Source organism: Cryptomeria japonica, chromosome 2 (assembly GCF_030272615.1).
Source record: "Cryptomeria japonica chromosome 2, Sugi_1.0, whole genome shotgun sequence".
NCBI lineage: Eukaryota > Viridiplantae > Streptophyta > Pinopsida > Cupressales > Cupressaceae > Cryptomeria > Cryptomeria japonica.
In genome coordinates, this window is record NC_081406.1 from 429996872 (window position 1) to 430009962 (window position 13091).

At 51.1% G+C, this 13091-nt stretch overlaps 2 non-coding genes across 2 annotated transcripts; both read left to right on the forward strand.

Moving 5' to 3' along the window:
• Window positions 1-5753: 5753 nt before the first annotated feature.
• Window positions 5754-5907, forward strand: LOC131062124 (5.8S ribosomal RNA). The gene has a single exon (XR_009110731.1). It is a non-coding gene; the product is annotated as a 5.8S ribosomal RNA (ribosomal RNA).
• A 227-nt stretch (window positions 5908-6134) lies between these two features.
• On the forward strand, window positions 6135-9463 carry LOC131062235 (28S ribosomal RNA). The gene has a single exon (XR_009110836.2). It is a non-coding gene; the product is annotated as a 28S ribosomal RNA (ribosomal RNA).
• The last annotated feature ends 3628 nt before the right edge of the window (window positions 9464-13091 follow it).

Sequence of the window (13091 nt, forward strand, 5' to 3'; positions counted from 1 at the left end):
AGTCACCCCAAGCACATCCGATGCTTGGACCATTCCAAGGCGGCAGTGAAGCTTCTTCTGTCTAGCTGATGCGGCCTTCCGCATCTGTTGCCTTGCACCCCGATTGCTATGCGGTGAGGCTCCTTGGCTGCCTTGGAACTATCTCTATATCGGAGGCATCGCAGGATAAGGGGTTGGCACTAGTAGTCGCCCCAAGTGCGTCTGATGCCCAAACCATTCTGAGGTGGCCCTGTAGCCTCTTTCGTCTAGCTGTTGGGGACTTCCCGCTGCATCCCTCACCTCACATCCCAATTGCTATGTGGTGAGGCTCCTCGGCTGCCTCAGAACTATCTTTGTGTTGGACGCATTGTAAGATAAGGGGTTGGCATTGGTAGTCACCCCAATCGCGCCCGATGCTTGGACCATTCCAAGGCAGCCCTGCAGCCTCTTCCGTCTAGCCATCGAGGCCTTCCTGACGTATACCTCGCCTCACATCCTGATTCCTATGCGGTGAGGCTTCTCGACCGCCTCGAAACTTTATCTGTTATCGCTACTACATCCCTCAGCTGGTAACCTCCTTGGCTGCCTCAGAACATTATCTTTGTCGGACGCGTCGCGGGATAAGGGGTTGGCACTGGTAGTCACCCCAAGCACACCTGATGCATAGACTACTCTGAGTTGACCTTGCTTGCAGCCTCTCACATGCATAGACCTCTCCGAGTCGACCTTGCAGCCTCTCATGTTTAGCCATTGGAATCTCACCTCACAACATGATTGCTATCCTTGCGGCATCCCTTGCCTCGAGCCTTGATTGCTTTCTTGGCTGCATCCCTCCTCTCCTCACAGCCTGGTTGTCATCACTGCTGCATCCATCGCTTCATGCATCTAGCTGCTGGGCCCTTCCCACCGCACCCTTCGCCGCACACCTTGATTGCTATCTCTGCTACATCTCACACCCCGATTGCTATCTCTGCTATATCCCTCACCTCCGACTTCTGCATCCTTCGCCTCACACCTTGATTGCTATCAATGCTACATCTATCACCTCACACCCCGATTGCTATGCGGGGAGGCTCCTTGGTTACCTTGGAAGTTTCTATGTATCAGATGCATCACGGGATAAGGGGTGGGCACTCGTAGTCGTCCCAAGCACGCTTGATTCTTAGACCGCTTCGAGGTGACCTCATAGCCTCTTTCATGTAAGCTTCCTACCTTCAACACCCTTTTTACACCTCGATTGCTATGCGTGGGCTCGTTGGCCTCTATCACCTCTCTACGAAGAGTTGCATGATGATTGTTGGGGTAAATTGTAGTAGTCCGGTCTTTGGCCTTGGGCCATTGTGAGGGCTGATCGATTTCCTGTGTGCATCTCGTGTTCGCCCAATAACAAACTCGATGACTTGTAATCGGTCTTGTTCCCGATTGTTCCTGGAGGTAGTCTTCGGAACTCTTGGATTTGACCTGTCACTCGAACTATCCTCTTTTGAGGATACTTGTGTGTGTGTGCTTGTGCCATTTCCTTGGCGGTATTAATGAGATATTAAAGAGTGGAGTGAGCACCTCACCTAGCTATGTTTGGGGCTCTCACTCCCTTACCCGGTGTGCAACCACTTTGCACATAGGTTGCGGAGCATCGCGACTCTTTCGATGTTTGGCGGTTGTCTTTTGGTGATGCGCTGGTCCCAAAGTACACATTACTAGCATTTGTGCCATTGTTCTCGATCTTTGGCATGTTCCTTCATTGCAATTGGATATATATCTCCATTTATACGTGCAAGCTCCTCCCGCCTATTCAGCACTATCCCACTCTCAGCACTCTCGTGGTCTCCTTGGCTTCTCTCTCCCATGAGCGAGCTCTCTTCTGGAGTCTTTTCCATGTCCCATGGAGGTTGCCTTTTGAAATTCAGGCACACAAACGTGACCAGATAAGAGCAGAATTTCCTATGAGGAGAAGCTCACCTTGGGGAGCAGAAATGCCGAGTGTGTCAATAGAGGGTAGAGAGGCATTGATTGGGTGGTTTCACAAAAGAGTGCTACGGTTGCATAGAAGGTTGCTTCTTCATCTCCGACAAACTCTTCGAAGCAAAAAAGCTTGTTTAAGGGGTCGAGGTGGGACTGTTCGTGCGAGGTGTGCCACCAAAAGTGCGTAGGGGGCATATACCTAGGAAATGGATGTCTCTGAGTGGCTTTACTCGGTTGTGTGCATGGTGCATTCTCTAACGGTAGGACTGTCGCGAGCATGTGCGGTTCAGAGGTTTTCGGGTAAAGGGTTCCATACGAGATGTTCTTCCTAGGCTCCTATGAACCGAGACTCTGCATCATCATGCTCCGGCTCCCTGGGTGCTTCATGCCTCATCGAGCTATTTTCCATGGACGATTAAGGCTGAGGCCTTCCTTTTAGAGGGGAATTGTTCAAGCTGGTCGAGGCAGGATTGTTCGTGCAGGGTGCACCACCAAAAGTGCATAGGGTGTATATGCCTGGGAAATGGATGTCTCTGAGTGGCCTTACTCAGTCCCGTGCACGGTGCACTCTCTCACGGCATGACTATCATGAGCAACGACGGTGCGGTGGTTTTCGGGTAAAGGGTTCCGTACTGAATGTTCTTCCTAGGCTCCTGTGAACCGAGGCCCCTTGTCGTCATGCTTTGGCCTGTGGAGGGTTCTATTCCCCCATTAGGAGGGTCACAGTGGTCATGGAGAATGGTTACCCAAGTCATTCTTGAAAGGGAATGATTTGTGCATCAGTCAAGATATGCTCGTTTGTGCGGGTTGTACCACATGTGTGTAGGGGGCATATACCTAGGAAATGGATGTCTTTGAGTGGCCTTACAATTGAGGTGGCCACGTGCACGGTGTCCCTTGTTTAGATAGACACATCGCGAGCGGGGTCGTTTGGGAGTTTTTGGGTAAAGGGTTCCATACAGGATGTTCTTCCCAAGTGCTTGTGAACTGGAGCTCCTTGATGTCGCGTTCTGACTTTCACATGTCTTTTCCTTCCAACGCGATGTTCTTCATTGATGCTTGGCGAGAGAGCCGAGTGACAAAAAATTGTTCTATACAATCAAGGATGGCTTTTCTGTGTGGGGTGTGCCACTCCAAGTGTGTAGGGGGCATATGCCTGGGAAATGGATGTCTCTGAGTGGCCTTACAATTGAGGTGGTCGCACGCACGATGCATTTTGCATAGATTTGACATTCATGAGTAGGTTCGGCTTTGAGACCGAGGGTAAAGGGCTCCGTATGAGATATTCTTCCCAAGTGCTTGTGAAGCAAAGCTCCCTGTCATACCTCTCTGGCCTGCACTTGTGTTTTCCTCACTCTGGGTCTTGAGGAGCACATTGCTCAGTTCCTGCATCTCCGTCCTTGGTCAACTTTGGGATGCGGGCGGGTTTTGTTTGATTGCAAGGATGGGCCGCATGCTTTCTAATTTTGGTTTCCCATGAGGGCGGGTCTGCCTCACGGTCTCTTTGGCAAAGGCCTGAGGCATCCCGCTTGTGGCCGGAAGCTACCTGGTCGATCCTGCCAGTAGTCATATGCTTGTCTCAAAGATTAAGCCATGCATGTCTAAGTATGAACTATTTCAGACTGTGAAACTACGGATGGCTCATTAAATCAGTTATAGTTTCTTTGATGGTACTTTTCTACTTGGATAACCATAGTAATTCTAGAGCTAATACGTGCACCAAATCCTAACTCTTGGAAGGGATGCATTTATTAGATAAAAGGTCGGTGCGGGCTCACCCGCTACTCTGGTGATTGATGATAGGATAGAGGCCTACCATGGTGGTGATGGGTGACGGAGAATTAGGGTTCAATTCCAGAGAGGGAGCCTAAGAAATGACTACCACATCCAAGGAAGGCAGCAGGAATGCAAATTACTTAATCCTGACATGGGGAGGTAGTGACAATAAATAACAATATTGGGCTCATCTAGTCTGGTAATTGGAATGAGTACAATCTAAATCCCTTAACCAGGATCCATTGGAGGGCAAGTCTTGTGCCAATAGCCATGGTAATTCCAGCTCCAATAGCGTATATTTAAGTTGTTACAGTTAAAAAGCTCGTAGTTGGACCTTGGGTCGTCACGGTTGGTCCGCCTACTTGGTGTGCACTGGCCCTCACGTCCCTTCTGCCGATAGTGTGTTCCTGGCCTTATTAGCATGGAATAACATGATAGGAGTCTGGTCCTGTTCCGTTGGCCTTCAGGACCGGAGTAATGATTAATAGGAACTGTCGGGGGCATTCGTATTTCATTGTCAGAGGTGAAATTCTTGGATTTATGGAAGATGAACAACTACAAAAGCATTTGCCAAGGATGTTTTCATTAATTAAGAATGAAAGTTGGGGGCTCGAAGATAATTAGATACCGTCCTAGTCTCAACCATAAACGATGCCGACTAGGGATCGGTGGATATTGCTCTAAGGACTCCACCAGCACCTTCTGAGAAATCAAAGTGTTTGGGTTCTGGGGGGAGTATGGTCGCAAGGCTGAAACTTAAAGGAATTGATGGAAGGGCACCACCAGGAGTGGAGCCTACGACTTAATTTGACTCAACACGGGGAAACTTACCAGGTCCAGACATAGTAAGGATTGACAGATTGAGAGCTCTTTCTTGATTCTATGGGTGGTGGTGCATGGCCATTCTTAGTTGGTGGAGCGATTTGTCTGGTTAATTCCGTTAACGAACAAGACCTCAGCCTGCTAACTAGCTACGCGAAGGTTCCCCTTCACGGCCAGCTTTTTAGAGGGACTATGGCCTCCTAGGCCATGGAAGTTTGAGGCAATAATAGGTCTATGATGCCCTTAGATGTTCTGGGCCACACGCGCGCAACACTGATGCAACCAATGAGTTTTTCTCCCTGGCCCGAAAGGTTCGGGAAATCTTGCCAAATTGCATCATGGTGGGGATAGACCATTGCAAATATTGATCTTCAATGAGGAATTCCTAGTAAGCGTGAGTCATCAGCTCGCATTGACTACGTCCCTGCCCTTTGTACACACCGCCTGTCACTCCTACCGATTGAATGATCCGGTGAAGTGTTCGGATCGCACGGACAACGGCGGTTCCTATCGCTGACGTCGTGAGAAGTTCATTGAACCTTATCATTTAGAGGAAGGAGAAGTCGTAACAAGGTTACCATAGGTGAATCTACGGTAGGATCATTGTCAGTTTTGGTCCCTAAATTGTGCAGGGGAGGAGGTGAGGGAGGCACACCAAGCTCGCCTCCTTCTCAACCCTCACCCTCGATGATGTGTGGAAGGTTGGGCCTCGCTGCATGGCTCGACCCTGGGTTCCACACTATCAGCTCAAGGTGATCGAATGCCGTGATCGGGTGCATGCCCTTTTCGGGAGAGGTTGAGTCTCTATCCTGTTGAGTTCGCATGCCCCTGATTGCACATGCAGCGTCGTCTCGGCGATCCGTCAGTTCTATGATGGGAAGTCGGGACTGCTGCAACCCCCCATTACGTCTCCCAGGGGAACAACATGTCGCTTGGAGTGTTCCTCGCTACCGACGAGTGCACTCTCAAGCGATCGCTCATGGGGTAGGACCTATCCTCTTGTTGCAGGGTTCTCTCGAGGCGGCATCCTCTTGTGCAATGCAATGGGATGGGGACACGCACCCTTCTAGTGCCCCCTTGCATTGACGGATGGTTCATGTCAAACACCCTACATCGGTGTGACCCGCACTAAGAAGTCCAAAACATTGAAGCATGGCCCAGGCGCCTTTGTGCATTTGGGTTGCCAAAAAAAAACATGAATAAGATAAAAACACACATCTCGGCAATGGATATCTCTGCTCTTGCCACTATGAAGAATGTAGCGAAATGTGATACTTAGTGTGAATTGCATAATCCCATGAATCATTGAGTCTTTGAATGCAAGTTGTGCCTGAGGCCTTAGCCGAGGGCACGTCTGCTTGGGTGTTGCACTCCAAAATCGCCCTCCCACATGGAGGAGTGGAGATGGCCGTCTGTGCCCGCCAGTGGCGCAATCGGCCAAAATGAGCATGAGGTCCCTCGCCTCATCGCAATGAGTGGTGGCCTATGCGGGTCGGCATTGGTTTGTGTGGGTTGAGTGAGGCCAAGTGTGGAACTTCAACCGGGCCACAGCGGCCTGCCAGCGTACGGGTAAAATGTGCTTGACCCCTTTGCCGCGTCCCCAAGTTAGGCATGAATACCCGCTGAGTTTAAGCATATCACTAAGTGGAGGAAAAGAAACTTACCAGGATTCTCCTAGTAACGGCGAGCGAATTGGGAAGAGCCCAGCATGAAAATCGGTGGCTTCGCCTACCGAATTGTAGTCTATAGAAGCGTCCTCAGTGATGGACTGAGCCCAAGTCCCATGGAAGGGAGCGCCGGAGAGGGTGAGAGCCTTGTCAGGCCCGGACCCTGCCGCACCATGAGGTGTTGTCGACGAGTCGGGTTGTTTGGGAATGTAGCCCTAATCGGGTAGTAAACTATGTCCAACACTAAATACGAGTGAGAGACCGATAGCGAACAAGTACCACAAGGGAAAGATGAAAAGGGCTTTGAAAAGAGAGTTAAAGAGTGCTTGAAATTACTGGGAGGGAAGCGGATGGAGGCTAGCGATGCGCCCCGGTCAGATGCGGAATGACGTCAACCGGTTTGCCGCTCGGCTCGGCGAGTGTGCCAGCACGGGCCATTGCGGCAGCACAAGCGCGGCCTTCTGGTCGCACTATACCTCCGTCACAGCGGTCGAGGAGCAAAGCGCGTGCCTACCAAGGTGGGCCCTCAGGCACCTGCGCACTCATGGCACTGGCCAGTAGGATTTCCATCTAACCCATCTTGAAACATGGACCAAGGAGTCTAACATGTGTGCGAGTCGGCGAGTTGGGAAACCCGCGAGGCGCAAGGAAGCTGAGTGGCGAGATCCCCTCTCGGGGGGTGCACCGCCGACCAACCCTAATCTTCTATGAAGGGTTCAAGTGTGAGCACACCTGTTGGGACCCGAAAGATGGTGAACTATGCCTGAGCAAGGTGAAGCCAAAGCAAACTTTGGTGGAGGCCCATATAGATATTGACGTGCAAATCGTTCGTCTAACTTGGGTATAGGGGTGAAAGACTAATTGAACCATCTAGTAGCTGGTTTCCTCCGAAGTTTCCCTCAAGATAGTTGGAGCTCATGTGCGAGTTTTATCGGGTAAAGCAAATGATTAGAGGCATCGGGGGCGTAATGCCCTCGACCTATTCTTAAACTTTCAATAGGTAAGGTGGCGCGGCTACTCTGTTGAGCCGTGCCACAGAATCATGAGCTCCAAGTGGGCTATTTTTGGTAAGCAAAACTGGCGATGTGGGATGAATTGAAAGCTGAGTTACGGTGCCAAATTGCGCGCTAACCTAGAGCCCACAAAGGGTGTTGGTTGATTAAGGCAATAGATCGGTGGTCATGGAAGTTGAAATCCACTAAGGAATGTGTAACAACTCACCTGCCAAATCAACTAGCCCCAAAAATGGATGGTGTTGAAGCGCACAACCTATACTTGGCTGTCGGGGCAAGTGCCAGGCTCTGATGAGTAGGAGGACGTGGGGGTTGTTAAGAAACCTTGGGCATGAGCCTGGGTGGACTGTCCCCCAGTGCAGATCTTGGTGGTAGTAGCAAATATTCAAATGAGAACTTTGAAGACTGAAGTGGGGAAAGGTTCCATGTGAATAGCACTTGGACATGGGTTAGTCGATCCTAAGAGATGGGGAAGCCATGTTTCAAGGGCGCACTTTGCGCGATCATCGAAAGGGAATCGGGTTAATATTCTTGAACCGGGACGTGGCAACGGATGGCAACGTTAGGAAATCCGAAGACATCGACGGGGGCCCTGGGAACAGTTATCTTTTCTTTTTAATAGCCTGCCCACCCTGAAATCGGTTCAACCGAAGATAGAGTCCAGCGGCTGGAAGAGCACCGCACGTCCCGCGGTGTCTGGTGCGCCTTCGGCGGCCCTTGAAAATCTGGAGGACCGAGTATCGTTCACTCCCGATCATACTCATAACCGCATTAGGTCTCCAAGGTGAACAACCTCTGGTCAATAGAACAATGTAGGTAAGGGAAGTCGGCAAAATGGATCTGTAACTACGGGAAAAGGATTGGCTCTGAGGGCTAGGCCTAAGGGTCTGCGCCCCGAACATGTGGGCTATTGGTGGCCTGCCTGAGCTGCTATTGTGGCGAGGGTGGGTCGTCGCGTGTCGATCGGGTGACGGACGAAGGGCGCTCCCTTCGGGGGGCTTTCCTTAGGCGGCGAACAACTGACTCAGAACTGGTATGGACAAGGGGAATCTAACTATTTAATTAAAACAAAGCATTGCAATGGTCCCTACGGATGCTGACGCAATGTGATTTCTACCCAGTGCTCTAAATGTCAAAGTGAAGAAATTCAACCAAGCACGGGTAAATGGCAGGAGTAACTATGACTCTCTTAAGGTAGCCAAATGCCTCATTATCTAATTAGTGACGTGCATGAATGGATTAACGAGATTCCCACTGTCTCTATCTACTATCTAGCGAAACCACAGCCAAGGGAACGGGCTTGGCGGAATCAACGGGGAAAGAAGACCCTGTTGAGCTTGACTCTAGTTTGACTTTGTGAAATGACTTGAGAGGTGTAGAATAAGTGGGAGCCGTTTCGGCGCAAGTGAAATACCACTAATTTTAACATTATTTTACTTATTCTGTGAGGCAAGGATGGGGCAATGCCCCTATTTTTGGCCTTAAGGTGCATCTAGGTGCGCCGATCTGGGCGGAAGACATTGTCAGGTGGGGAGTTTGGCTAGGGAGGCACATCTATTAAAAGATAACGTAGGTGTCCTAAGATGAGCTCAATGAGAACAAAAATCTCATGTGGAACAAAAGGGTAAAAGCTCATTTGATTTTGATTTTCAGTACAAATACAAACCGCGAAAGCGTGGCCTATTGATCCTTTAGACTTTCAAAATTTGAAGCTAGAGGTGTCAGAAAAGTTACCACAGGGATAACTGGCTTGTGGTAGCCAAGCGTTCATAGCGACGTTGCTTTTTTATCCTTCGATGTCAGCTCTTCCTATCATTGTGAAGCAGAATTCACCAAGTGTTGGATTGTTCACCCACCAATAGGGAACGTGAGCTGGGTTTAGACTGTCGTGAGACAGGTTAGTTTTACCCTTTTGATGATCCATGTCACGATAGTAATTCAACTTAGTATGAGAGGAACTGAACACCTCTAAGTCAGAATCCAGGATAGATGCGGCACATCTCTCTCTCTAGCTGCATCGCGACCCACAGTAGGGGTGCTCTTGCACCCCCAGGGGCCCATGTCATTGGCTACCTTCAATCGGCACAACCACCTGGTCAGAGCAAACCTTGGATAACAATTTCAAGCTATCGGTGAGAAGAATCTTTTGTAGACTATTTAAATAAGCGATGGGGTATTGTAAGTGGCAGAGTGGCCTTGCTGCCATGATCCACTAAGATTTAGCCCTCTGTCGCCTCGATTCGTGCAACCTCTTTTTTTGGCTCTGTCGTAGGTGGGGTTTACAATTCTAACCTTCTTCGTTGCTCACTGACTCGCATCTCTCTCTCCAAAGTCCCCCGAGGTGGGGTTCCTGCCAGTACGCCTTGAGGGGGCATGCACTAGACTTTCTCGTCCAAGTGCCAAGCGTGGTTGCCGATGGTGCAACCCTTCACTGACCTTTTCTTTGTCCAAGGGCTGAGTGCGGTTTGTGGTGCATTGTTTTCTTCCCTAGATGCCAAGTGTGGATGAAAATGATGCGACCCTAGGTCTACCTTTTTGTCAAAGGGCTGAGTGGGGTTTTCCAAGCTCCGAAGAGGGGTTTCTCATCCGAGTGCCAAGCTGGGCAACCCTTGGGCCACATTTTTTTCATCCAAGTGCTAGGTGGGGCTCCAAAGAGGGGTTTCTCATCCGGGTGCCAAGCTGGGCAACCCTTGGGCCACATTTTTTTCATCTGTGCTGGGTGGGGCTCCAAAGAGGGGTTTCTCATTTGGGTGCCAAGCTGGGCAAACCTTGGGCCGCATTTTTTTCATCCAAGTGTTGGGCAGGGCTCCAAAGAGGGGTTTCTCATCCGGGTGCCAAGCTGGGCAACCCTTGGGCCACATTTTTTTCATCCAAGTGCTGGGTGGGGCTTCGAAGAGGGGTTTCTCATCCAGGTGCCAAGCTGGGCAAAGCTTAGGCTGCTTTTTTTTCATCCAAGTGCTGGGCAGAGCTCCGAAGAGGGGTTTCTCATCCAAGTGCCAAGCTGGGCAACCCTTGGGCCGCATTTTTTTCATCCAAGTGCTGGACGGGGCTCCGAAGAGGGGTTTCTCATCCGGGTGCCAAGCTTGGCAACCCTTGGGCTGCATTTTTTTCGTCCAAGTGTTGGGCGGGGCTCCGAAGAGGGGTTTCTCATCCGGGTACCAAGCTGGGCAACCCTTGGGCCGCATTTTTTTCGTCCAAGTGCTAGGTGGGGCTCCGAAGAGGGGTTTGTGCCTCAGTTGGAAGTGGAAGTGGGGTTTTGAGCATTGCCCTCGAGCCACCTTTCCGTCCAAGAGTTTAGTGAGGCTTTTTACCATTGCAGCTCCCCATGTCAAAAGTGGGGATTTATGGGTAGGGGCTTCGGGTGCGCATTAAGTTTTTGCCCAAGCGTCCAGTGGGGTTTCTGGTGCACTCCAAAGTGGGGTTATTGGAGCGCCCCCTCTTTTTTTGTCGAAGGGTTTGGTGGGGTTTCTCGCATTGGCTCTTCCCAGGCCCAGTTGTTGGGTGTGCACCCACCCTGGCATGCACGAAGTCGGAAGTTGGATTAATTGCTCGGCTTGCCCTGAGTACGCACCTTTGCCAGGGTGGGCACCTTGGTGTGCTACCTGGGTTACACACCAAGGCAGGCTCAAGATGGCACCCATGTTTCATTTTTTTCACCATCTTTCAAAACAGAAATTTTAAAATCTCTTTTCTTTTTGCCTTTCCTGGAAATTAGTGAAGGCAGTGCATCAAAGGTGCGCACCTCGCTGCCCACCTTGGTGTGCTCTGAGGTGCCCACCATGGTGTGCAATGCTGGTGCGAACCCAAGAGTGCTCCAAAGTGTGCTCCAAAGTGCGGCATGCACGAAGTCGGAGCCCGGTTTGCCCTGGGTGCGCACCTAGCGTGCACCTTCGCCGGGGTGGGCACCTTGGTGCACACCTTGGCTGGGTTTGCCCCGGGTGCACACCTGGTGCACTCCGAAGTGGGGTTATTGGAGCACCCCTTCTTTTTTTGTCGAACCATTTGGTGGTGTTTCTCACATTGGCTCTTCCCAAGCCCGGTTATTGGGTGCGCACCCACCCTGGCACGCACGAAGTCGGAAGTTGGATTAATTGCCCAATTTGCCCCGGGTGCGCACCTTCACTAGGGTGGGAACCTTGGTGCGCACAACTTTCCTGGGCTGTGCACCAGGGTGGGCTCAAGATGGCACCCATGTTTCATTTTTTTCACCATCTTTCAAAATGGAAATTTTAAAATCTCATTTTTTTTTGCCTTTTCTGGAAATTAGTGAAGGCAGCGCATCAAAGGTGTGCACCTTGCAACCCACCTTGGTGTGCTCCAAGGTGCCCACCACAGTGTGCAATGCTAGTGCAAACCCAGGAGTGCTCTGAAGTGTGCTCCAAGGTGCGGCGTGCACAAATTGGGAGCCCGGTTTGCCCCGGGTGTGCACCTCGCATGCACCTTCGTCGGGGTGCACACCTTGGTGCGCACACCTTGGTGCGCACACCTTGGCTGGGTTTGCCTCGGGTGCACACCTGGTGCACTCTGAAGCGGGGTTATTGGAGTGCTTTTTTTGTCGGATCATTTGGTGGGGTTTCTCACATTGTCTCTTCCCAGGCCCGGTAGTTGGGTGCACACCCACCCTGGCACGCACGAAGTTGGAAGTTCGATTAATTGCCCAGTTTGCCCTAGGTGCGCACCTTTGCCATGGTGGGCACCTTGGTGTGCATACCTTACCTGGGCGGGCTCAAGATGGCACCCGCCTTTCATTTTTTTCACCATCTTTCAAAACAGAAATTTTAAAATCTCATTTTTTTTGCCTTTTCTGGAAATCAGTGAAGGCAGTGCATCAAAGGTGTGCACCTCGTTGCACACCTTGGTGTACTCCGAGGTTCCCACCACGGTGCACAATGCTGGTGCGAACTCAGGAGCACTCCGAAGTGTGCTCCAAGGTGCGGCGTGCACGAAGTCGGAGCCCAGTTTGCTCCGGGTGCACACCTGTTGCGCTCCGAAGCGGGGTTATTGGAGTGCCCCCTCTTTTTTTGTCGGACCGTTTGGTGGGGTTTCTCGCATTGGCTCTTCCCAGGCCCGGTTGTTGGGTGTGCACCCACCTTGGCACACACGAAGTTGAAAGTTGGATTAATTGCCCAGTTTGCCTCAGGTGCGCACCTTCGCCAGGGTGGGCACCTTGGTGCGCACACCTTGCCTGGGCTACGCACCAGGGCGGGCTCAAGATGGCACCCGCGTTTCATTTTTTTCACCATCTTTCAAAACGGAAATTTTAAAATCTCTTTTTTTTTTGCCTTTTCTGGAAATTAGTGAAGGCAGCGCATCAAAGGTGTGCACCTCGTTGCACACCTTGGTGTGCTCCGAGGTGCCCACCACGGTGCGCAATGCTGGTGCGAACCCTGGAGCTCTCCGAAGTGTGCTCCAAGGTGCGGCATGCATGAAGTCGGAGCCTAGTTTGCCCCAAGTGCGCACCTGTTGTGCTTTAAAGCGGGGTTATTGGAGTGCCCCCTCTTTTTTTGTCGGATCATTTGGTGGGGTTTCTCGCATTGGCTCTTCCCAGGGCTGGTTGTTGGGTGCGCACCCACCCTGGCGCGCACAAAGTCGGAAATTGGATTAATTGCTCGGTTTGCCCCGGGTGCGCACCTTCGCCAGGGTAGGCACCTTCGTGCGCACACCTTGCCTGGGCTACGCACCAGGGCAGGCTCAAGATGGCACCCACATTTCATTTTTTTCACCATCTTTCAAAATGGAAAATTTAAAATCTCATTTTTTTTTGCCTTTTTTGGAAATTAGTGAAGGCAGCGCATCAAAGGTGCGCACCTCGTTGCACACCTTGGTGTGCTCCGAGGTGCCCACCATGGTGCGCAATGCTGGTACGAACCCG